General features: G+C 41.7%; 1 long non-coding RNA gene across 2 annotated transcripts in view; it reads left to right on the forward strand.

The window, feature by feature from the left end:
- Nucleotides 1–2965: 2965 nt before the first annotated feature.
- Nucleotides 2966–26539, forward strand: part of LOC149121021 (uncharacterized) — a 141752-nt gene continuing 118178 nt past the window's right edge. Inside the window, exon 1 of one of the 2 annotated variants that reach the window (XR_016224969.1) lies at nt 2966–3530. This is a non-coding gene — a long non-coding RNA (uncharacterized LOC149121021). The remainder of the gene's footprint in view (nt 3531–26539) is intronic. The other variant, XR_016224968.1, reaches the window with a different exon arrangement.

A 26539-nucleotide genomic window follows, 5' to 3' on the forward strand; every position in this document is an offset into this window, starting at 1 on the left:
AACAGGAAAATGTGTGTTCTGTAGTTAAAGAACTGTTTGGTCTTTAGTTAAAAATTCTTCAATTGTACAGTCCTTGTATCTCTTACTTCTTGTTTGGTGAAATATGTGAGCCTCCACCCCAACTTTTATTTATTTTATAAAAGACTTCTGACATTATCAGTCATTTATTTTTGTCTAATCAATATTGCTGATTCTACTATATAGAATCGAAAGCTAGTTGTTCAACAGATACTGGATAAAACTTCTGTTTTCGTTTTCTGAGTTTGTGTAAGGTAACACATAGTGTGATTATAATGATAAACATTGGTATTTGCAGTTGGATTAATTTATGAGGAAAAGGGAACAGTTTGAAATAATATATTAGGCAGTATAATTGAATTGGAAAAAATTGGAGGTGTTCAATATTGCAATGACTTGCATAATTTGTTGAGTTTATTATGTTTTGTCATCTAGTTCTGTTTAGTTTGAAAATAGTTTAGCAATGGACTTGGATTGATGAGACAGAAAGCAAGAGAGGGCGGAAGGGAGCGAGAGAAAAACACTTGTTGGGTTGAATGTTGCAAGTGCCTAGTGCATGGGCTCTGAGGACCCGGAATGCCACTGCCCCTCTGTGGCTTATGTAGGCGTCTGTCTGCAGCTGTAAGTGACTGGTGGGTGAACTGACTGAGGCTGGTTGCTTTCAGTTACTTGGTGAAAACTGGTGGAAACACAGACAGTCCTCCAGTTCTTTTTGACGCAGCCTCCTGATGACTGCTTTTCTTTTTAAATGGACATTCACTACCTACTAAGAACAATACAGGCTGACGCCTTGGCTTAATAGGCTAATCCTCCACCTAGCGGTGCTGGCACACTGGATTCTAGTCCCGGTCAGGGCGCCGGATTCTGTCTTGGTAGCCCCTCTTCCAGGCCAGCTCTCTGCTGTGGCCCGGGAGTGCAGTGGAGGATGGCCCAAGTGCTTGGGCCCTGCACCCCATGGGAGACCAGGAGAAGCACCTGGCTCCTGCTTTTGGATCAGTGTGGTGCACTGGCCAGAGCGCACCGGCCATGGCGGCCATTGGAGGGTGAACCAACGGCAAAGGAAGACCTTTCTCTCTGTCTCTCTCTCTCACTGTCCACTTTGCCTATCAAAAAATAAAATAAAATAAATAAAAAAAAGAACAATACAGTACCTCAAAGCAGATGTTAAGCTCAGTGTGGGCTATCTGTCATGTGTGCAGCTCCTCTTGAGAGTAATCATCCTGAAAAGAATATCCATTACATAGTAAATTCCAGATTTTTTTTCAAGTTGTTTTGTAGATTCATTTTGTGATCACTAATAAATGTATTTACCAAGTATCTAATTAAGGAGAACTTAATGAAAGACAATTACTCAGTGCTGTAAATTTACCAAATTTTATTTTTTGGGGGTACTCAATTGTGTTTCTGATGAGTCACTTTATATATATATTAGTGCTAAAATGTTCCCCTATGCCAAAGAAATTTACCCACAATAATAATTATGGGCAATTAGCATCTGATTCTGTATGCGAGATTCATCAGGAATTTTCTTTTACTTATTGTAATGTATAAAGAATGTAACTACATTTATAGTAAAGGCATTTTACTGCCAGTTGGGCTGGATGTGCACTCATCAACAAACCTGGCAGATTACATGGGAAAACGTGTCCCTTCACACACAAGAAGAATAAACTCAGATGTGCACCAGGAAGCAAATAATGTGCCCCAGTAATATGTCATGTTTAATTTGCAGATAGCACCAGAATGGATGGATCCATAGGACAATGCTTTGTAGCTTTTGAAAAAAACAACTTACTTTATTTGCAATAATATTAGACTTAGAAAAAAAAAAAGTTGCAAAACAGGTGCAGATAGTCCACATTTACCCTGCACTCAGATTTTCCAGTGTAAATAACTTATCAATTCACAAGTCAATTATGAAAGCCAGGAAATTGACATCAGTAACTAACCTACAAATCCTATGCAAATTTCTCCAGTTTCCTCCCTAATGTCCTATTTTTGTTCCGGGATCCATTTCAGTTTCTTGATTACACTGAGTCACTCTGCCTCTTTAATATCCTCCCATTCGTGTCAGTTCCTTATCCTCATCTTTCATGAGCTTGAAACTTTTGACGTCTTAAATAATGTGTCAGTCATTTTGTAGACTGCCTCCGTCTTTGTTTGCCAGCCATTGTCTGGTGTTCAAGTCAGACTCACACATTTTTCAACAGGAATGCCACATTCCTGTTGTGTCCGTCTCAGGATTTAATGCCTGAGTTACTTGGGGTACGTGTGTCAGTGTGGCCTATTATTTGTGATGTGTACACGAACTCTTGGATAATAGGATGTCTGCCAGATTTGTCCTTGGGAAGTTGCTTTGAGCCTACACTGATGGCCAGTGTCCCCTCAGGTTTTCACTCACTGATTATTGTGCTTCCATCAGTCATCCTAGTAACATCATTTGTTGGTGGGGTTCATCCCTGACAGTGATATTGTATGTTCCCTCACTCCTTTCCCTGTTATGAATTTAAATTTTTCTATATGGAACAGCTGCTCCTTCTCCACCATTTAAATTTCTGTTCCGTTACTTAATCTCGGGATGCATGCATGCATATTTGTTTGACTCCCTGAGTTATCATCTAGCAAGATTGTTGCTCAGATTGGTTCCTGTTTATTCTCCTGGATGCCAAGCTGTTGGAGGGACACAGAGCGTCCTGTGATCAAGTCAGGTGTGTCAGACCATCAGGTGATCAAGTCAGGTTTCTTCAAGAAATACAGTATGAGTGCTGATATTTAATCGCAAAACTGTATCTCTGTAAACTTCTAGAAGAAAAATCTCTGAGCATTCTTGCTCCAGTGGAGCAAGAATAAGTAACCATATTCTTCCATGTGAAACAAGTTTCTACGATTCAGTGCTTGTCAGAACAGCTCAGGTCAATTCAAGCCAGATTTCCCTTCCCTTCCGCCCTAAGATGAACCTGTGGCTGTTTTAAATGGTCCGTGTTGCTGCGTCTCTCTCACTCATCATTCTTTTGTTGGTGCTGGTAATTTTGCTTTAGTGGACACAGAAATACAACTATAATTGTATTGTGCACCCTCTGGAGATCTGAAGTTTCTGAAACTGTCTTTAAGGACATCCCTTTTGGCACCCAACTTTTCTCCTCTTGCACTGTCCGAGCCCCCTGAGCCTGTGTCTGCACAGACAGCTTCCCAGCCGTGCCTGCTGGCCATGATCCTTGTCTGCAACGCTTGCTCCCTACTGCTGGGATCTGAACGTGGTCAGTGTCCTCCGAATCTGAGGCAGGAATTTCGCCCCGGGGAGGTGTTTGGAGGTGGAGCCACTGGGAAGCGGTTAGGATTAGATGAGGTCATTAGGGTGGAGCTTCCATCATTGAAAATGGTGGCTTCAGGAGACGAGGGAGAAGACCAAAGGAAACACGCTCCTGCTCCATGTCTTCTGCCAGGCAGCGTCCGAATTCTGTAGCTGAAAGGTCGTCACCACACACGGACCCTCGACCTTGGACTTCAGAACTGTGAGCCTAAGTGAACGTGTTTTCTTTCAAACCTTACCCATCTGTGGTAGTGTCTTATTAACATTAGAAAGTCCACCAGTACATCTGTAGACTACATCAAGCGGTGTTTTGAGAGGGTCCAATGTATTGTGCGAACTTAAATTTTCAGGGACCAAAATATTTTTCTTCTGGATATTTTACATTTCTGTAAAACTATACATATACATATACACAATAATTTATATGTGTGTATTTTATGTCCCTGGTATGTACACATGCAAGTCCTTCAAAAAGTTCATATACATGTATACTATGAAAAAACTATGTGTAGATTTCAAAAAAAAATGTGTACTATAATAAGCTGTTAATTCCATTTTCCACGAACTTTTTGAAATATTCCTATAAACACACACGTGCATGCACACACAGGTATGTTTCTTTTATAGCTGTTTATCTGAATTAACAAAAATGTTTTAAAATTCTACTTTGCTGGCCATTAACAGAGTGTATTTTTAAGTTTTACTTATTTATTTGAGAGGTAGAGTTACAGACAGAGGAAGAGCTAGGAAAAAGGTCTTCCATCTGCTGGTTCACCCCCTAAGTAGCAGTAACAGCTGGAGCTGAGCTGAGCTGAGCTGATCTGAAGCCAAGCTCCAGGAGCTGCTTCTGGGTTTTCCACGCAGGTGCAGGGGCCAAAGCACTTGGGGCATCTTACACTGCTTTCCCAGACCACAGTAGAGAGTGGGATCAGAAGAAGAGCGGCCGCGGCTAGGACCATTGCCTATATAGGGTGCCGGCACCCCAGTGGAGGCTTGGCCTACTATGCCACAGTGCCGAGCCCCTAAAGAGTATTTTTGAGTTAGATGGTTAAACGTTGTAGAAAGTTTTGTTGGTTCATTTAGTCACAGGTTTTTTATGTGCCTGTCTCTTAATTAGATTTATCTGTGTAACAACACGTCCTCCACAGCTTAGCACAGCCTCCTGCCAGGTACCTTGTAGCAATTCCATCACTGCAGGTTGCTTCCATACTACCTGTATAAATGCATTCAGCTGTGTCCTGGCTGCCTCAGTAGAGGCGTGTGGTAGGAATGTCCCGTGCGCTGAGTGCTATAGTGTTCATGTGCTAAGTGGTAATATCTAGCTGTATGCATTCCACTGTCATCTCATTGATAGGCTCCTCAGTAATACATAGGTAATAGTCATTTCCATGCAGTGTTCATATATAAAGGAGAACATTAGTACATGTACTGTAACCACGGCATACACTGCAGGTACCTTTTTCCAAAGCACTTTGCAACTGAATCAACTCGCAAGGCAAGGCAAAGCCTAGGGGTATCCATAATTTTGATCAGTGTTCTCCAAGAGTATTAAATGCAGTAACTCTCAAAATTTGGTGACAATAAAATTAATTTTGGGTGTATATTTCTAGACCCAAATGGAAGAGATTCTGATGGAAGTGTAAGCAATAGGAATGCATTTGCAATCAGCATCCCCATGGGGGTTGAAGCTGAAACTAGGAGCTGTTCTCAGGGTGGCCTTCCTTGGCTAGGGAAGGCAAGAGGAGACAGCTGCAGAAACGGGAACTGGATGCATTCATGAGAGCTTGCAAGGCAGGCGGAGAGGGAGAATGCTAAGAGGAAGCTTGGTAGGAGTCCCGGTTCTCATTCTCCATGAACCAAAAACCAAGCAACCTTTGCATTTGACCTCATCTGGTTCTGTGTTACATTTATTGACTAGTAAGTCATCTCAGTATTGATCTCCGGAAGAGGAATACATTTTATATCTTGTGTTGTCAAAATATGCACACATCTCACAACACTATGACACCACTTTAGGAAAAGCTAGAGCACAAACATTAAAATTGCTTTTTTATTGAATGACAACTTTCAACTTAATTTTTGAAAATATAACCTGCTGAGCTTTGTTATTCCTGGCTTGCAATGTGGTTCGGAGATAATGCGTTCATATACATTTTGCCTTGATTGAAATCATTTTTTGCACGACCCTATTTTATTCACTCTCCCATTTCTACGTGTTATCAAACATGAGTACAAGTGATAAGGTAGTGTTGAGCTTTCGCTTCAGGCATAATGGAACTCATTTGAAGTTCACCAGTGAATGCTCAGTGTGCTGAGTTGGCTGGTGCTCTGTGGAGTTGAGTACCTCGTGAGCTCTAAAAGGTATTAGGTTTCTCTTGTTCCTGGGGATTAAGTACACATAGCAGTAATGTGAATGCAAACCAGCCTTTCACCAAGGGATGTGAACACGTTCTCAAAGTCGTGTAGTGACACAGGACTTATGTTTTTGCTGTAATTAAGAAGCAGAGGCCCAAGTTTCAATTACTTCTTTCAGAGTAATTTGGAAAAGTGGAATTCCCAATAATAGACATTGAAATTTATAGGATTTCTGACTTTTTAATTCAGTGGTAAATCTCTGTACTTGTGACACGGCCTAACAAGGTCAGTCCTCCCTATTCACCCCCCCCACCAAAAAAAAAAAAAAAAAAACAGCAAAACTTGGAATTTAAAATGCAATTACAGGGGCAGGCTTTGACCGTTAAGTTGCCTCTTGGGGGATACCTACATCCTTCCTGTAGTAGGGTGTCTGGGTTTGTCTCCTGGGTGTGCTCTCTGTTCAGGCTTCCTGCCAACGTATGCTCTGAGAGTCAGCAGGCGATGGCTCAAGTGTTGGGGTTCTTGCTGCCTGGAAGGGAGAACTGGATGGAGTTCAAGGCTCTTGGCTTCAGCCTGGCCCTGCCCTCCCGACTGTGGGATAGTGGGTAGGGGTGTTCGTTTTCCCTTCCATCCACATAAATAAATTTTAAGCAAGGTAATTACAAAGAAGATTGTTGATGTGTGATAGAATACCCATTGGGGTTAATGGTAATCTTATTTCAAAAAGCTGGAAGCTGCTTTCATGGAGGGAAGTAGTGCTCTTAGAAGTGCGTTTATCAAACTGTCTGATCATCACAATCAACAGGGAATCTTGTGTTGCTGTAATTATTATTATCTTTATAATAGAAAGACCAAGACACACTGAATGCAGAAGATAATTAGATTTTAGACCAGTTGGTTTTTAATAGCTATAGGTCAGTCCAAATGGACATCTCTGAAAAGCCTGTTTTAAATCTGAAAGTAGATATGAAAGAGGTGAGAGTGAGAGGCAAAATGGGAAATAATTTGCATAAGAATTACAGTTAAAGCCATAGGAGAGTCTGTGATCCTCAGAAGGTAAGACAGAAGTAGAACAGCTGGGAAATCATTTATTCATTTGTTTGTTTGCTTTGCCTACTGTGATTTTTTTGAGGGGGGGAGGTTGCTTCTGAAATTAAGATAAAAAATGAACACAAAACTTTATATGAAGTGCAGATGATACCATCCAGAGAATTCTCAAGGGCGAATTATCTAAAGCTGCGATGATCAATTTTAACATCTACACACATCAGGAGGGATCTTAATAGGGTTGTTTCTGATTCAGACCATCCGGAGTTGGCCCTGGGAATCCACGTTTCTTACAACCTGCTGGGGGTTCTGATGATGAGTCGTGAGGATTTCAATTGAGTGTGTACACATCCATGGGCCACAGTGGTTTGAACAAGCCATGGGGGATGGAATGCAAAGAAAAATTAGAGAAATTTATTGAAATAAACCCTTGGTGACGCTTTGTGGGGGGAGGGGGAGAGACAAAGCTCCATTCGGCTTCCCCTTCTTGAGATGGTACAGCCCTGAAAGCTGGGGCTGCTGCGCCAAGAAGCAGACTTGGAAACTAGAGCTGGTCAGGTAGATCTTGAAAGGGGAGAGTTGACAAGAACCAAGTTACCGTGTTTGACGGGCTAATGCATTCTGCGGAGTGTCAGACCTGGGGAAATCCTGAGTGGGATGACTTGGCGAGTGGGTGTGTTTCATTTTCCATCGTGGGAAGTTTCTGTTACAGTTTTATTGTTCTACTCTTACTGTACATTTCCTCTGTTTCAGACAGAACACTGTGAGTTTCATTAGCAAATTGCATGTTAAGGTTTAAGCGGGTGTAAAATCGCTTGTCATCTTGTGACATTTGAACATTTTAAAAAATTATTATTTGAGAGGCAGAGAGAGTGAGAGGGAGTGGGAGAGAAGGAAGGAAACGGAGTCAAGAGACAGAGCTCCCATCCATTGATTGACTTCCTAGATGCCCCCAATGACTGGATGACTGCCAATGGACCAAGGATGGACCCAGGAGCTGGGAACTGCAATGAGTGTGTCTCCTGTGCCTACCACAGGAATCCAATCACTTGATCCATTGCTTGCTGGCATCATGACTCAGAGCTGGGAATGCAACCCAAGTACATGAAGGAGGGACATGGGTGTTGTAACCAGCGTGTTAGGTGATAGGCAAATGCCTTTCCCGAATGTTTACCTTTTTAAAAATGCATTTAAATATTTTCTGCCAAAACTGAACCCAGATTTCCGTTACAGAGCTCCAGACTCCTTCAGCCATGGGTGTAGGTTTCTCTCCATCTTTATTGGACATCTGAACAAATGTTCGTTCACTTTTATCTTTTTTGTCTTTTATTTGACAGGTAGAGTTACAGGTAGAGGTGAGAGAGAAAGACAAAGACAAAGGTCTTCCTTCCGTTAGTTCACTCCCCAAATGGCCGCCATGGCCGGCGATGCACCCATCCGAAGCCAGAAGCCAGGTGCCTCTTCCTGGTCTCCCATGTGGGTGCAGGGGCCCAAGTACCTGGGCCATCCTCCACTGCTCTCCAGGGCCACAGCAGAGAGTTGGACTGGAAGAGGAGCAACTGGACTAGAACCTGGAGCCCATATGGGATGCCGGCACTGCAGGGGAAGGATTAACCAAGTGAGCCACGGTGTTGGCCCCTCACTTTTATCATATGTGAAAACTTGATAATGCAGACTCCAGGGAGAAACCATTAAAGCAGGGTTCTGGTGGGCAGTGGCCTTTGTCCTGGTGGTCCCTGTGGTCCAAACCCTGGATTTGTGTGATGTTTCTCATTTGCATAGACCTAACACAATAGTCCTTGAATGAGTATTGGTTTCTCTGGTGATCTTCAGAAGGCTCGCCATAAATGGTTCAAATGCATCTGATTTCAAATAAAAAATCTCTTCCCTTAGGTCTTCCTAGGCCAACGAGTAGCTGACTAATACTAAATGGCATTAGCGATAGGTTGTAGGTTCTACACTGGTATATTTGTCAGTGAGCCTGTGCAATTCATTTAGAATCCGAAGTCTGATTGGCTGAGCGACTTTGTTATTACAAAAGAGGGGCTGATTATGTGTTCCTGGTTCTGTTCGACCACAAGCTCTTGGACAATACTCTTGGTGCTTTTCTGGGTAACTCGCACCCTGATCCTCAGCTGCCAGCGCCCCGGTCTTGGACGTCTTTGGCCTTTGCTTCATGCGTGTTCGTCACCTGGCATGCTTTCATCCTCTCTGCAGCCCTGTGTGTCTCTGCAGGGATGACTCTGCACTGGGTATTTGTGTCTGTTTTCCACGCGGATGGATACCTGGGTTCCTGGTTTGTGCTGTGTTCTGTGTTGTTTCTCAGGCTCGTTTTGACCTAGTTCCCCTTTCTAGACTAACTTCCGTCTCGACCCACCTTATCATCGTGGCAGTGGTTCTCAAGCCCTTTGAGATCTTTCAGGCATCCCAAAGCCACGACTGTATGCTAGACCAGTACTCTGAGCTCCCCTGGGAGGGGACCCATGCACTGAAAACGCTAAAGCTCTCGGAGAGAATCCGCCATCAGCCAGGTGGAGAGCCTGACTTCCGAAGGCCTCTTCCCAGCCTGTGCACGTGGCATCACCGCCCTTACGGCTGCATCCAGCCAAGCCTTTGCGTTGCCAGCAAGGCTGCCGGCACTGACTCCGTTCTGAGCGTCAGGCCCACTCCTAAGCGCTCACTGTGATTCTCACAGCCTCGGACCTCTCCTCATCGATCTGTTCCCTCCTGGGTTCCTCCTGAAAGCTGTTCATCTGCATGCGGACAGAAGCCCCAAGTTCTCAGTGGAAATCCCTGTGTTCTGGGGACATTAGGAAAGCTGTTCTCATAAGTTAATCACCGAAATCTGATGTCTCTGATCTTGAACTTTCCTTCAAAACTGTTGACTTAGGCCAAAACAGTCTGCCAGACTCACAGCTGTCCTAGGAAACCAAGGGTTTTTTTTTGTTTTGTTTTTTGGTTTTTTTTTTTTTTTCCTTACAATTAAATGTTTCTTTGCCCATTAGAAAAATTTAAATAGGACCATGTTGTGAACATTAGTTACATTTACCATCTCTGTTTCTATTTGTTAAGAGACAAAACATGTAACTCAGTTATTACATATATTAAATCATTTGAATGATGTATGGGGAAGTTGTACCCTTTATTTCTTACTGCAAATACATCTGGCATGCTAAAATGGGATTTGTCTGACCTTTGTGTCTGACTGTATTTATGTTTCCAGTGGTTGGTCTCACAGGAAAACTCAGGAAATACTTCTCTTGGGCATTCTCACCAACCATAAAGAACTGTTTGTTCATTCCAACTTCTTGCAATAATTACTTAGTAGTTACAGTTAGCTAGAGACACTTGCTGGAAGCTTGGTGAGTTACAAAAGACTTTGCATCCTTGGTGAGGAAGCTATCGTCCAATCTATTAGGTATCTGCCAGTAGTAGCATAATAGGTGATACATGTTTAAGCAACGTGTGGAGCCAACGGCCCAGGAGAACACAAAATGTGGATGCAACAGTGTGGTTCTATTGATGGCTGTAATTTCTCTGGATCCTGAAGGATGAGTAGGATCTTAACAGGAAGAGGGTGGAGGTGCGAGGGAACTGAGTCAGTTCCCCTTGGATTACGTGCAGATGTGCAGAAATTGAATAAATGAACAGGGAGATGAAAATTGCCGAGTTCAGTCATTTCCTCGGCAGCCATTTCTCTGAAGGTTGGATCCGTGGCTGCTGGCGGGTGGCCAGCTTGCTAAGTCCTCTTAAATTGACAGAAAAGCCAGATAAATATCCGCTCCTGGCAGCAGTTCCCTGACAGATGGTCTGGCATCCGTGGTGGAAGCCGAGACAACAATTGTGGAGCTAAAAGCTCTCCAGCCTTGCATCTCCTGGTTATTGCATGTAAAGTGTAACTAGGATTCCAGTGTGCTAACACTTGGTGAGGTGGAGACCAGGGATGCGGGGCCGGGCACAGTCTCTGGGACATTGTCTTCACGTGGAACAGGGTGGGTGTGTCTGATGATAGTGCCTTGAAGACTTGAAATATGAAAACACACAAAAGTATGCATATTCGTATCTTCTCTCCCAATCTCCCAATGAATATCAGAAACACTTCAGCCCTCCCCTCCCCCCGCCCCGAGAAATGGGAAATAAATGAGCTTTCAAGAAAATACATTCACTAGCCTTTCAAAGTTTTTGGGTCCACAGGTTGGACTTTGGTGCCAAGAAAACGTTCCAACAGCATGTGAGTGTCCTTGAGGGGTTTAAGTCACTTGTGTGGTATTCTCCGACACTTGTCAGCCACACGCAAGGAGCAAGGTGCATGTGGTTAGTAACGGCAGAGTGCGTCAGGAACCAGAAAGTCGTGGAAGAGGAGCACGCTTACCTGGGCACTAAACTTGCCTCTCACTGTCTCTGTTATAATTACCTCTCTCCTGAAACAAATCCCTCTGCTGGGAAGCGTTGGTTGCATAGAAATTGCTTTGATTTACTAAAAGCTACATAATTCCACTTCCTGTAGAATGACTTAGAACCTTCAAAACAAAGCAGAGAAGTGAGCAGAACAGAAGGACATCAGCTAGATGATGGAGACAGTTAGGGGACGCAGATACCCACTTGTAGTACTGAGCACAGAATGAACGTCATGAAGGCTGTCAGGTGGGTGCCTAAATGAAGATCTTGAGGGCAGAGACTCGGGGCACAGAATTACTGATACATCAAGCCCTTCAGAACTGCGAAATTGTCTATCAACACGATTGCCAATACCGGCAGGACAAGCTGTTTGAAACTTGTCTCAGGATAATTACAACCTGTAGTTCCTGTTGGAGGGGAGGCTATGATGAATGGTGGAATCCCACGACATACTTGGGTTTGGACTAGGACGAGAAATTGTACCTGATTGTTTTTGAAAACATTGCTTTAAATTGATGTTTTTTGCTCTGCTTGTTAATGATCTCTTCAGGAATACAGAAGTTTCCGTGTATGTATCTCAGAAATAGATTTGCACCTAGGAAAAAAAAATGGATCTGAGGTTTTCAGTTTCTGATTTACGTAACACAAAATCACTTTGAAAGACCCTGGTCCTCAAGAGATACAGGGTCCTCTGTCCAGAGCCTCCACTGTCGGTTCCTGGTTATGATGCAGCCCATGGGATTGGATCACAGCCCTGTTACTTGGGGGGGGGGGGGGAGGGTAGGAAGACCTGGTGGGGGACAGGCACTTCTTTGAAAGACTCAACAAAAATGGATTAATGTAATCAGTGCAGTTCTCTGCTGCATTCGAACTACATGTATTCAGTGAACAGATACAGCAGAATGTAGCATTGCCTTGGTTCATAATGAACCAATAAGTGTACAAGTAGTTATCTTAGGTAATGTCCAGGCCTGCAATTAAATAACGCCATGACACACTGTGGGTTAAACAAAGCAGGATTTATTACTTCTTAACAAAAAAAGTGTAACATTCCCTCTGGGAAACCCAGGGATGTCTCAGTAACGTTGTGTTTGAAGAGGACTTTGAGAATGTCAGTGTTTGTTAGATCATTGGGCAGAGGATGGGGTTCAAGAAAGGAGGCTTTGCTCTGGCTTGTGTGCTGTGGATAAATGGGAGCGATTTGATGATTCTGAATTTTACGCTTCTCTAGGGGTGAAGAGTAAGGGGAAGGCAGCAGTGGCATCGGTTAAGATGTAGCAGTCAGGGCCAGCACCATGGCGCAGTAGGTTAATCCTCCACCTGCAGTGCCCGCATCCCATATGGGCACTGGCTCTAGTCCTGGCTGCTCCTCTTCCAACCCAGCTCTCTGCTGTGGCCTGGGAAAGCAGTAGAAGATGGCCCAAGTCCTTGGGCCCCTGCACCCACGTGGACAACCTGAAAGAGGCTCCTGGCTCCTGGCTTCAGATCTGCGCAGCCCCGGCCATTGTGGCCATTTGGGGAGTGAATCATCGGAAGGAAGACCTTTCTGTCTGTCTCTCTCTCTCACTGTCTGTAACTCTACCTCTCAAATAAATAATCTTAAAAAAAAAAGTAGCCATTGTTCATTTCATGTGGATGAGAAGAAAGTTCGAGATAATTCTGGTTTGCACCAACGCTTTAGTTGGTGTTAAATAATTATAAATTATTTTTTTCTTTGGTCTCATTTTGTGTCATCAGAAGATTGCCATGGTGTTTGGTGAAACGAGGCTCATCTGTGTTACGCCAGCTCTGCAATGATTGATCCTGTTGTTCTGAATAAGGATATAAACTGAAATGAAAGGCAAAGTGAGGACATGCGAGTCATGGTGCTAATTTTAAACAGGGTGAATAGGGAAGACCTTCGAGAAGAAGTGATATTTGAGCTAGAAGCTGAGCACAGCGAGACAGAGTGTCAGGCAGGCATTTGTCAGATGACAACTCCAGCAACAGAGCAGTAAGTGCAAAGGCCCTGAAGCAGGGATGTGTTGGGTATGGTGGACAGAGTTCCATTTGTAGCCGTGGCCATGATGTTCAGGATTCTAGCTGTTGGGATGCTTGTGGGGGAGCTTGTGACAGAGCCATCCAAGTACTAACAGAAGAACAGTCACTGTGCATTGCCTATCTAGTTGGAACTCTAATTTATCTCACTTATATCTCTGTTCAAGCCTCAATAAATTAAGATGTTGAATAAGTGAGTCATAGAACAGTACACAGACGCTATGCAAATTCATGCAAAAAGGTGCAAATGAATATAAACCGTTGTGTAGTAAATCATCCCCACACTTAGCAACTTAACACTGCAGACAATTGCTATCTAGCAGTTTCTGTGGGTCAGGGATATGGACACAGATTGTAATCTTCAGGGCTTCTGATGGGCTGGGTTCTGAACTGAGGCTCAGCTGGGGAAATTTCTGCTTCCAAGTTCACTAACATACTTGTTGGCAGAATTCACCTTCCCGTGGGTTGCTGGGCTGAAGGTCTCTGGTCCTCACTGCCTCTTGGCTGCAGACTGTCTTCAGTCCCTCGCCACATGGCTCTTCTTTGCTTTATCCAGGCTGGCAAGAGGGAGCTAACAAATTTAAAGTTGGAATTCTAATAACTTCATCACAGATCCTGTCAAAATCGATGCATTCTGTTGATTAAAAGTCAAAAGTTGGGGACGACAGAAATCTGCCCATGACAATACATGAAGGTGCTTTTGGAAGCTCTGGGAAAAATAGGAAGAAAAGACAAGTTGGTTTTGGTGCCAAATGTTTTGAAATCCACAAATAGTGGTTTCATCATATGCATTTTCCACAAACATTTGTGAAGGTCCTGGTGTTCGTGTTTGATTGTATGCATATGGCATCTCAAAGGAAAAAGAAGAAAACAATTGGTCTGTGACAGTAGAAGAGTGAATGGCAATGGCTGATTATCCAGGTTTCTTTTGTGTGCTTTGGACATGGAAAGCTGATTTGGAGATGTAGAAATGTCAGCGAGTGAGGGGTAAGTGAGGCTGGAGGTCACCCAGAGCCTGGAACTGAATATAATACTTGGAGTCAGGAGATGGTTTTGAAACCATGATCCTGGTAAGATTTCCCAAGAAAGATGGCTGGTAGGACTGAGAAGTCTCAGGGCTGAGTCTGGGAGTAGTTTCTTGTGTTCTTTCTTAGGAAATGTGCTGCTAAGCCACAAACTTGCTTATAAAATGAAATTTACTTTGGTAAATAAAATTATTTAAAAACATAAATAGCTGAGAACAATGAAAACGGTAAAATATTTTTTGTAAAATCTCATTCAGGGCCATTGCCCTGTGATTAGCCAGGGTTTGGTTTATGTCCAGAGCCCATGGGTCCAAGTAGTATCTAGACTTATGATTTAGGGTGAAAAGATTCCAGAGTTTGTAAAATTTTGAAGTCATTGGAGGACGACAAAGAATGAGACTCAAAAGAGCTGTTGGGCGTGGAAAGTCAAGACACTGTGGCAAAAAATACCCACGTGAAGGACCTCTGCAGGTGAGACCCCAGTGGAAAGAAGTGGTCATCAAAGAAGGACATACTTTTCTCTGACGGGAGGAGAGAACTTCGATTTTTCTGATGGCCTTGTCTAAACACTGAAGGAGTTCATGGATTCAAAAAGCTTCCATAGCCTAAGCAGCTCATGTCAAGAGCCTCGGGTGATCACTGACGTCATACAAAAGAGTGTTAATTGTTAAATTAACAACAGGAATCATTGTACACTAACTTCCCATCCAAGAACTCTGTCCTCAAAGAGTTGAATTATGAGAGTTAAGAGTAAAAATTGTTCTCAGAGATTGACTTCATTTCAGTGTATTAACTGGAAGATACCCTTATGTCTCATAAGCTAAAGTTAAGTCTAAGTGCTCACAAGAGAAGTTTCATTCTTAGGTTCTTCTTCAAAGTTAATTAGGTTTCTCAAAAAAAAATATATAAATTAAACCTCAGAAAGTTTTACCTTTATTTAAATAAAAAAGAGCTGATGTACTTATTTAATTCTCTACCTTGGAAAAGCCACAGGATCCTGTTGCTCTGCAACCCAAGGCTGTGTCTCTTTTTGGTGTGAGCTTCTCAGATCTGAAGTTGATTCAATCCCTGTTTCTTCCCCTTGCTCCTGGGGTCTATTACATTCTAGAGTTGTTCTTACCTGCTGGCATGTGTTTATTGTCATTCCCAGAGACACAGTATTTGGTGTTCTTTTATCATGGTCACACAGTAAGAACACAAATACTTGTTATGTTCTAAAGGGGAATTTTTTTTTTTTAAGTATTAAACTAAACCTTCTCTAAACTTCATCTCTGCATCTGCCCAAATGGGAGTTTGATGTAAATTACCTTAATATTTCTTGAACCTTGAGGATTTCATGGTTTTACAGAGAGGAAAGTTTTGCGGATGCTAAAATATACCATATAGACCGAAAACTTCAAGTCACGGTGAGTGCCAGGCTCAGGGGAAGTTTGCAAAGGGTTGAAACTCTTTGGTACCCATGTTGCATCCCAGTGTCCTGCCCATCAATGCCCTCTGCATTTATCTTGATGGCTACTCTCCCTTGCTTGTAATGCACTGGAATTAAGTAATCAGCGCTGAGGCTCAGGCAAACCCATGTGCACAATGCTCACCCATACACACACCCAACCCCTGCAGATGTTGGCTAAAACAATGCTACTGATGTTCCACATATTGAATAAAGCCAAGCTCTTTGACCAGGCATTGAAATGAACCTTTCGGCTTCACATCAAAACAAGAGCTGTGAAACTACCTTGTCAGTCCTGGTTTTGTAGAATCTTCTGTCCGTGGGAAAGCTAAAGTTAACACTCCTGGAGTTGACATATGGAGCTAATTTGATGGATGTATGTTCAAATGAAATATGTCGCCATGATTCAAAGCCTGGGTAACGCTGATAAACTGGCTGGTTGGATGGAGTCTTTTTAATGTAAATTAAATTAGTTTTGTGATGTCAGCAAATTACTTAGGGACAAATACTGGGAAAACCACAAAATTGAGACTATAAAGATGTTTATTTTAAAAGACAAACAGCCCTGCCAGTTTGAATTGCATTTATTAAGTTTTAGATGAAAATATCAGATGCACCTGTGAATTTGTGGTCCAGCTATATTAATGGAAGAATATGTTGATTTTGTGGTAAGAACGTGGGGTGTGTAGTAGTGTTTAATGGGCAGCATTTAGCCAGTTCCAAGTGCCATGGTTACTACATTTTCCATAAAGCAGAAGTTATGTATCTTATATGTCTGTCTTAAATAACTTAACACTTTTGAATTGTGGTTTTCTAAAAGATAGCAAGTCCTTCACAGAATACAGATGTGAAAAAGGTGGGTAGATGAAATTAAATACTTTTCATTCTTTGCAAATCCCAGGGCAGTATTAGTACTCAGACCTACAACTGGAAGACATTTAATTTCAGGAAACATTTTTACCAAACTTGTACAGTATATAAGGATGATGCAAAGCAAGCTGTATTATAACAGAGTTAATTGAAATCATAGCTATCTGTAATGCTCAACAAAATCTTAAAGACTTCCTCTCACTTTAGATTATGTTTTAACTTTATTTTAAAAACCTGAATTCGTAACCAGAATCTCACTTTTCCTTTAGTTATGATTGTCAGCATAATGCCACAGTTGTACTAATCATTTCTATGATTTTTGCAGATGGAAATCAAATATATTCATGGCACACTACAGTTGTAGATATCTCAAAGTCTAGCTTACATTCATGTGTAGAAATTACCATGCAGTTGTGTTTTTTGATGATGGGGATATACTCTGACAATGTGTGGTTGAGAAATGTTGTCATTGCATAAACCTCAAGGGGTATATCTGTTTACACCTAGATATGCTATGTCCTACTATCTACCTAGGTTAAATGGGACCCCCGTCAAACATGCCATCAGTGGTTGACCAAAATGTCATTATGTTGTTAGATGGCACATGGCTGTAGTTATCAGCCTGGAACTTGCTGTTCAATATAATGAACGCATGGTATTATACAATCTTAAAATATTTTGTTATCTGTGTATCAATATTATTCTAAGATGGAGCCCGTAAACTTGATCATACCACCACAGTAATCCGTTGATTCAAAATGAGTCAGAACACACATTCTAGGTGAATTTTCCAGCAGGTTTGGTTCTTATTTCGGTTGTTGGCCATGACAAAAACTTGATACAATGTATAAATTATTTTTATCCAGCCAGTATGGGAGAGTTAGTTACCATTACTCAAAAGTTTCACAGGAGACAGAACAAACATTTGGAGATGGAAATATTTAAGCTCTAAACATACCAATAAAATGTATACTAAAATAGCAGTAAAGTTTAAAAGCATTCTTATTTAAGGAGGAGACCTAATTATTTCCTATAACTAAGCTGGCTAAATTACTCATTAAATCACTATTGTACAGTGTGGCAAAAGTTAACGCAAACTGCTTGAAAATAAGTTAAAAAGAGAGCTTACACAGCAGAATGGAGTCTTAGACAGTACCACATGTCAGGTACAGTAATCATCACGTGGGTGCCATCTAGTAAATGCAAAGAAACCCAATCTTGGGAGTCTGTTTGTGAACTCATTTAATGTTAAACCAAACATACTATTTTTCTACTGACATTGACTTTATAAAAAGAAAAGTCATTGACTCTAAATAGCATATTCTGCCATTGTGTTATTCTCATTAAACATAGCCAAGATTGTTGATTTACAACCTCCCTATATGAGAGGAGATGGGAATCATATAAAATTAAGCACTGTATTCTATTTGAAATAATTTAAAATCATTACACTTACATCCATAAAAAAACAAATACATTCCTCTAGTGGGTGATAATCATTTGCATATGTTTTGTTGTGGGCTTCCAGTGTTGTGTATTCAAAATATTAATAAAGCCCATGTTATTGAGAAAAGTTAAAAGCTGTATAATCAGGAATGTTTGCTTCATCCTTGATGAATTTGCTTTTGGAAGGTGCTCATCTTTGTGTACTTCCTACATGTGGGAAGCAATTTGTGTATTAAAGCCATCGTGATTTAATACAAAATCAATTATATAAATTGTCCCCAGTGTCAGTTGCTACTAGATGAAGAATGTGCTCTGAGTGGGAATTAAATGACATGATCATTTCTCTGCATCACCCAAAATTTTTGGAAGATTTATTTGTTAATGACTTCTCTGTAGAGTTGGCTGTATTTGTTGATAGCTTTGACTGTCCCTAGCATTATCAGACTAGTTTGTGATAGACATGGTATTTAAAGGACCAGAAGAATAAAGTTAGATATATTTGTTATGCCACACCCAAAGCTGCTTAAAGACATGTAATCAAGATGTTGAATGTCTGGATTATGTCAAACTGATTGGATGAATTGAGATTGGCCATATTGACAAAAAATGGGAAGTGGGCCCTGTAAAGTGTGGTGAAAATAGCCCAAGACAAACAAGAAGTAGAAGCTGTGTTTTAAGTTTTGCTTGAAAAATAGCATGGCCTAAAACATGTCAGACTTACGTGAAACCTTTCCTCATTAACCTGTTTCTGACATCCCTTTACCCCTTTATATCCATACTTTTTTTTAATATATCACTTGAAGCGGCAAGTCTATTGAGTTCTTTTATTCCCATATGCATTTTTTTTGTGAACAGAAGTCCCACAGCAGTGCCACACAGCAGCCTCACACTACATAGCGTCTGCCTTTCTTTCCTTCAGTTTGTTACCCCTCATGTTGTCTACTCTGCACTTGCACTACCCACATAAAATTGTAGCACCTAACTCCTCTCGTCAGGACTCAGTCTTCTAAAATCGCTGTTGCACTAGAATTCTTAAAATACCAATCCTCAGTCTTTAGAATTGAGGTGACGGCTGGCACCACGGCTAATTAGGCTAATCCTCTGCCTGCAGCTCTGGCACAGCGGGTTCTAGTCCCGGTCGGGGCGCCGGATTCTGTCCCAGTTGCCCCTCTTCCAGGCCAGCTCTCTGCTGTGGCCAGGGAGTGCAGTGGAGGATGGCCCAAGTGCTTGGGCCCTGCACCCCATGGGAGACCAGGATAAGTACCTGGCTCCTGCCTTCGGACCAGCGGGGTGCGCCGGCCGCAGCATGCTGGCCGCGGCGGCCATTGGAGGGTGAACCACGGCAAAAGGAAGACCTTTCTCTCTGTCTCTCTCTCTCACTGTCCACTCTGCCTGTCAAAAATAAAAAAAATTGAGGTGACAGAGTGACAGTAATGGTGACACTCTGGCTGATCCTTGCTGCTGGCCAGGATGATGGTAGAAAACGCTAGTGCACAGTGGCTGGATGTCCTTGGAATGAGGTACCAGCTTAGGACGATGTCCTGCGAGAAGGAGCAAAGCTTGCTCTCCATCAGGATTTTGGAGTAGGAGGGCTTCTGACAGAGCTTACACGAAAGATGACAATTTCAGTCAACTGCCTGTGTGAGTTCAGAAAGCCAGAGGCCTCAGTTGCAGCTTTGAGGGAGACTCTGCTGTAGCTTCAGACTCTTATGCTGAAAATCAAGTTTTGATTCTCATTGAAATGACGACAAAACTGCAAGCAAGGCAAAATGCAAACCTCGTGGATCTCCTATGTCAAAATCAGGTCCCATCAAAAAACAAAAAATAGATCTCTGACTCTCCTGGGTGGATGAACACAGACACTTTGATCTTCAAAAGTCTTTGGGTCCCTCTTCGGTAGAGGAGTGTAGCTTCTAAGAACCTGGAGACCAAGCCAAGGCTTTGATGGATGCAGGTGCCGTGCAGAGTAAACTTGTTCTGCCCTCACTGTCCCTCATTGCCTCTGTCAGAATCATGGTCCTCATGCCCCTACAAGGCCTGCTCCCAGATAAAAGAAAAAAAAAGCTAACATGATAAAGTGGATTTAGGACATGGCTGATCTGGTATGACACATTCTCAACAAAGCCCAGGAGTGCATGGGTAGGAGGGAATTTTTAGGATTTTAGAGTAAATGATTGTGTGCGAGAGAGACAGAGATGCATGACAGAATTCACTGATGAACACACTACACCATAATTCAAGAACTAACATTTTATTAAAAATGCCTGGAGCTGATCATTATAATTTTCTTGGGTGGCTGCATGGAGCCTAGATCAGACTGTAGTCTGCGGAATCGATGCAGTGAAAATACCTCAGCGTAGTGAAGAAGAAATTGGACAGCTCAGGGAGGCAGGTGTGTTGAGTTGATTTATGATGTGCAGTCCGAGACTCCACAGTCTGACGTACTGACCTCCCTCACCCCTGAGGAACTCTTTTTTTTCTAAGATTAGAAAAAGGAAAGTAATAGATGGTCAACCAGTTTCTTCCAAAATGCAAATAGTAATGTCATGTACTACATGGTAATACCGCTCTGTAGTGTTTACATGAAATTCCCTTTGGGTGATTTTTCTGTTTAACTATGCTCTTGCAAAGTTAACAATACTGAATTCTCTGGTGACCTCATCTAGAGATACACTTTTTTTTTTTGACAGGCAGAGTGGACAGAGAGAGAGAGAGACAGAGAGAAAGGTCTTCCTTTGCCATTGGTTCACCCTCCAATGGCCACTGCGGCCGGTGCACCATGCTGATCCGATGGCAGGAGCCAGGTGCTTCTCCTGGTCTCCCATGGGGTGCAGGGCCCAAGCACTTGGGCCATCCTCCACTGCCCTCCCGGGCCACAGCAGAGAGCTGGTCTGGAAGAGGGGCAACTGGGACAGAATCCGGCGCCCCGACCGGGACTAGAACCCAGTGTGCCGGCGCCACAGGTGGAGGATTAGCCTATTGAGCCATGGCGCCAGCCTAGAGATAGACTTTGACAGAAGATTGTGTTCACCAGGACGAACCTATAAGGCAGTAATTAGTTCTTGGCAAATGTTTTGGAAGTTGAAAAACAAGTTCTAAAGTTAGCATACGTAGAGTGGGCATTTGGCTCGGTGGCTTAAATCGCTGCCTGGGAACTCCACATCACCTATCAGAGCACCTGGTTTGAGTCCGGCTATTCTGCTTTGAATCCAGCTTCCTGCTATTGTGTGTCCTGGGAGGCACTAGATGGTGACTCAAGAACCTGGGACCCCACCTCCCGTGGGGGAGGTCTGGGTGGAGTTGGGCCTGGCTTCACCCTGGCCCAACTCTGGTTGTTGTAAGCGTTTACAGAATGGAGCAGCAGTTGGAAACCACTCCCTCCCTGCCACCCCTACCGCACCCCTCACTGTCCATCTGCCTTTCAAGTGAAATAACTAAAGAATTTAAAGAACAATGAAAATTAAGAATATAAGTGGTTTACAGGAGGCAAGTTGATGCTTCAACTCACTATATCTGAATTCTAGAGTTGACCTTTTGTTAAAAATTTAAGTCCTTTGAGGAAAATTGCTTCATTCACCTGGTTGGCAAAATGAAGTGTGATGAAACTATTTAATACACTTTTTGAAAAGTTTTACATAGCACTGCTTTTTGAACTATTTGTGTGAGTTGAGAATGTCAGCAGTAGTAGTCAGTAGTAAAATAGGTTTTGAGGAGTGTGTTGCAGAACCAAATGGCTACCTGAGGAGAGCTAATGTTACATATTCTGTAAGGACCTTCACAAAATCAACTTTGGAAATATGTCTTGACATAGTAGATTTAGGGATTGAGGCATTGAGTGCTTCTATTAACAAATCAATTATTCTTCAGGATAATTTGTTATCTTTCATGCTGTCATTAATTTACTAAAGATAGATGTGATCAAAATCTACTTTGTAAAAGGGGAGAGACCACCTATGCTAACTAATCCTTCAATAAAATGACTGACTTTGAATTTAAGCAGTTATCCCATAAATGATGCAATACACTGGGCACTAGTGCACTCTAATAGCTATAGATAGCCCAGTAGTTACTGGCCAGGTACGTTTGCTTACATTATAGAGCTATGGATCAGAATAATTTAGAATATTTCTGTCATCAGCTAACATTAAAAATGAAGTTTTTATTGTCTCTAAGAATAGAAATATAGTTAATATGCATCCCTGCATGAGTGATCTATTAGCTCCTGATTCTTGCATCCATATTTATAAATACGATCATAATTAAATGACATGTTGACAGAGTTTACCAAAACATATTCCCTAAGACTATTTAGATTAATGCAATTTATTTCAATGATTGACATCCTATACATTAATATGAAATTATTTCAGTCTTTTAAAATTATTTTTCTCTGCAAGTGCTTTCATTGAGACCTATTGTTTTCTGTGTGGCTATATAAAAAATTCTATTCATAATGGAGGATTTTTGTGTGTATTGATTTTATTGATTACCAATACTGGTCTTACATGTTTCATTGTGGTTCTTATAATGCAACTCAAGTTTCTATGGAAAAATTTTCTTATTTTCAGCTTTGTGTTAGACTCCATATGCTATGATTTTATTCACTGTACATTCAACTGTCTGCTTCCTCACACTTTTTCCTTCAAACCTGCTGATTGAAGAGAAGTAGAATTTTGCAGTAAGACACAGATAAATGAGCAAACGTTTAAATATTCCAATGACTACTTATAATTATGCTAATAATTATGCTACCGTCTGTGGAAGTAAAACGGCATTCATATGATCCAACTCTGCTGCCTAAAATATTTCTCACTGGAGTCCAGGCAACCAAAATGAGGTCAGTTTTGGAGTCAGAATAAAAGAAGAGTCTCTTTTTAAAATTGCAAATTATTTTCTAGCAATTAATCCTGTTTTTAATCTGGCTGAAATGTACTGAATATCTGATAATCATCTTTACCATTATTTCTGGGACAATATGCTGTAGTTGTAAATGGCTAGGGTAATATTACCATATTTTTGAAACATTTTATTGGTTATTTAAATTTCCCTTTGTCAAAATGTTGTGGTTACTAGGTATCTTCATCCATTTGGGCTACTCTTAACAAAATAGCTCACACCTGGTAATTTTTACACAACAGGATCTCTTTTTTTAATTTATTAAGAATTTTTAAGGTGAACAAATTTTTTGTGCATACATTTTTGTGTATATAAATTATATATACAGATTTGGGAACATAGTGGTACTTCCCATCCTACTCCCACTCTCATCCATGCTCCTACCCTTCCTCCTCCTTCCTCTCTTATCACCTCTTCATTTTCACAGTGATCTACCTTCAGTTTACGTCATACTCATCCGGCTAACCCTACACTAAGAGTTCAACAAATACCAAGAAAAAAAAAAAAACAGAAGAGACAAGGGTTGTAAACAATCATCGAATCACAAAATGTCTACTCACTCCAACACGTTTACATTTGTTGATACTCTGTTCGTTAACCATAGACCAGGCAAAGCATAAAATTACCTTTTTGGAACTGGCTTATTTCATTAAGTAGAATGGTTCCCAACTGGATCCATTTACACAACAGGAACATATTGTCAAATTCTGAGGATGGTGAAGTCCAAGATGGAGGTTCAGCTTTGCATCTGCTTTGTAGCTGGTGCCTTATTGCTGTACCCTCGCAGGCAGAAGAGACAGAGGAGCCCTCTTGGCTCAGTTTCAGAAAGGGACTACTTCCTTTCATTAGGATGGAAGCCTCGTGACCTAATAATCTCCTTCAAGCCCTCACTTGTTAATATGATTGTGTTGGGACTTAGATTTCAACATCTGAATTTGGGAGGAGGACACAGACTTTCAGACCATAGTAGTAGGCTGGATTGCAATTAATGATGTCAAGAGGTTTTGCTGCCTAACACAGCATGATAGTACCTTTGTGGGCATCCAGGATTCTCAATGATTCAGTCAATCTTCTCAACATTTGATCATTGAGACCCTGTATCAGGTAGTGGAGAATGTAGTTATCTGCAGAACAGGTAGCAGTCTTCATTTCATGGCTCAGAAAATTGAGGGTTGGGTCAGATTGTGGGCCGCAGGTAAAGCTGTCACATGTGATGCTGGCATCCCATAACAGAGCGCTGGTTTGAGTTCCAGCTTTCCTGCTTCTGATTCAGCTTTCCACTAATGTCCTCTGGGAAGGCAGAGGTTTATGGTCCAAGAGCTTGGGTCCTGCCATCCATGTAAGAGACCTGGATGGAGATTCTTGCTCGTGGTTTTAGTCTGATCGAGCTCTGGCTGTTGAGGCCATCTCGGGAGGGAATCAGTAGATGGAAGAGCTCTCCTCTTTCTGTCTCGTCCTCTGTTTCAATTGCTCTACCTTTCAAGTAATTCAATCAATATTTTGAAAAAGTTGAGTGGGACACGCAAGAATATGGTAAATTTTAGGACTTAGGAAGTTCATATACCTTGAAATATCTAATGTAGATGTAGGTAGCTACCACTATGGAAGATGTGATCCAACTTGTAACAGAAAAGGAATAGAAACTAGACAGGCAGAGAGACTTCCTGTCCCACACAGTTCTGAGAGTTGTGTGGGTTCCTCATTCTCTTGGATTTGATCAACAATTACTGAAATATAGATAATTGTACACAAAATTTCAATTGAATTATCTACTGTAGGAGCTGAAACCTATGGAGCAAGCAAACCATGGCTGTCCACTTCCAAGTGCATCTTTTCACTGCCAGTGAATTCAATACTACCCCATTTTCAATTGGATGGACAGCTGTGCTGCACAGTTCAATAAAGTTATTCTGAACCCTGAAAAATCATTCAGGACTCATATTAGAAAATAGAAATGTTTGTGTGAATTTCTGAACCTCTCATTTTTTTCCTCTCTGGGTAGTGGAGGGTCCACGTTGTCATATTTTACATTAGCAGCATCCTCCCACTCTTGTTCTGGGATACCCTTCCTTCTCAAGTGTTACAGTGCACTAAGATGGCTTTGGACCACACTTGTAGCTAAAATACTTCTTCAGTTACATCATTTGCAGTCACGGTTGCTAGAGGAAGCATAACTAAAAACTGGATTCAAATCTCTGGTTACATGTTCACCACATGATATCATCAAAAGCCATAAATCCAAATAGATGTGAAGGCACGACAATCATGAAACGTGTTCAAAAGGATTAAATTTTGAAAAGTAAAAATTTCTCGATTAATGTCTTGCATAGGGTAGGCAAGACTGTGTGGGAACTATCATTTCTGTGTTATCTCTACCAGTCCTCTCTGATTCTGGCTTCCACCATGACTTCCTCATTCACAATCTGCAGTTTTCTTTCTTTCTTTTTTTTTTTAAATGTGTTTTATATTATTTGAAAGCCAGAGAAAGTGAGGGAGAAACAGAGACAAAGACTCTGCTTCCACTGGTTCACTTCCTAGATGGCTGCAGCCACCTGGGCTGAGCCAGGCTGGAGCCAGGATCCAGGAACGGGGTAGCAAGGGCTAACCTGGGGCCATCCTCTGCTGTTTTTGCATGACATTATCAGGGAGCTGGACTGGAAGTGGGGCAGCTGGAACAGGAACTGGCACCCATAGGGGATGCTAGCTCTGCAAACAGTGGCTTTACCCGCGGTGCCACAATGCCGGCCCCACAGTATACAGGTTTTTACACTGAAGACTCTCAGTGGGGTACCTGGTTTCCACCTTGGAGGGTAACCTTATATGTAACAAACGCATGGATGATGAGTCATTCAGAACAAAAGCCAAAAGAAGTACTTGTCAGGAAAAGTAGTTGGCAGCAAAAGCATGATAAGGTATTTTATAGGCAGTGAAAAATTAAAGTCTGATTGAAAGAAAAGAATTTTTAACAAGTAAAATTTGTTGATGATACAATGAATAAGGTGAAAAAAACAAGAGGTCATATTTTATTCAGGTAACTTTTGCATTTATTTAGACAAATTTTTTAACTTAAATATCTTTCTAGAAGTAATTCTGATTTAAGTACATTGAAAATTTGATCTTTAAAGTGTGGGTGGAGATTCTTAAAAAAAAAGATGAAGGGGTTGGACTGCAGAAAAAAAAAAAGGAAAAACCAGCCCTGTTTGATGCTTTGGCCTATCGCTCTGGTGAAAACACTACCATTTGGGTCAAGTCCGTGGTAGCACCTTGGTCATTGGATGACTGATGGAAAATGGATAGGACTGACTTTCTTGTGAAATGGTACAAGCTGGCTCCAGCATGGCTCTGTTTTTAAGTCTTGTTAAAAGAAGAGAGTGAGTGCCTGCAGCCTTGTACTCTTAATGGTGACCACAAAATGAGTCAATCCACATGCTGGGCGTCTAAGTGGACTCAATACATATTTTGTAACTGACTCTTTATGGTCTTGAAGGCTGTGTTGTAGGGATGGTGCATTTCCTCCTGAGTTCCATGGCTTCAATTATGGTTCATTGCGACCATAAAAACTATTCATCATTTGGCAAAGGCTACTTCTGTGTGTGGGGAAATCAAGAGAATAGATTAACACATTAGGCAAGCAATAATGGCTTTTACTTTATAAAAATTTTATTAGAAACAGCAAAACTTAGCGTACAA

Source organism: Oryctolagus cuniculus, chromosome 18 (genome assembly GCF_051225735.1).
Source record: "Oryctolagus cuniculus isolate XC-2025 breed Fujian yellow rabbit chromosome 18, ASM5122573v1, whole genome shotgun sequence".
Classification (NCBI taxonomy): Eukaryota; Metazoa; Chordata; class Mammalia; order Lagomorpha; family Leporidae; genus Oryctolagus; species Oryctolagus cuniculus.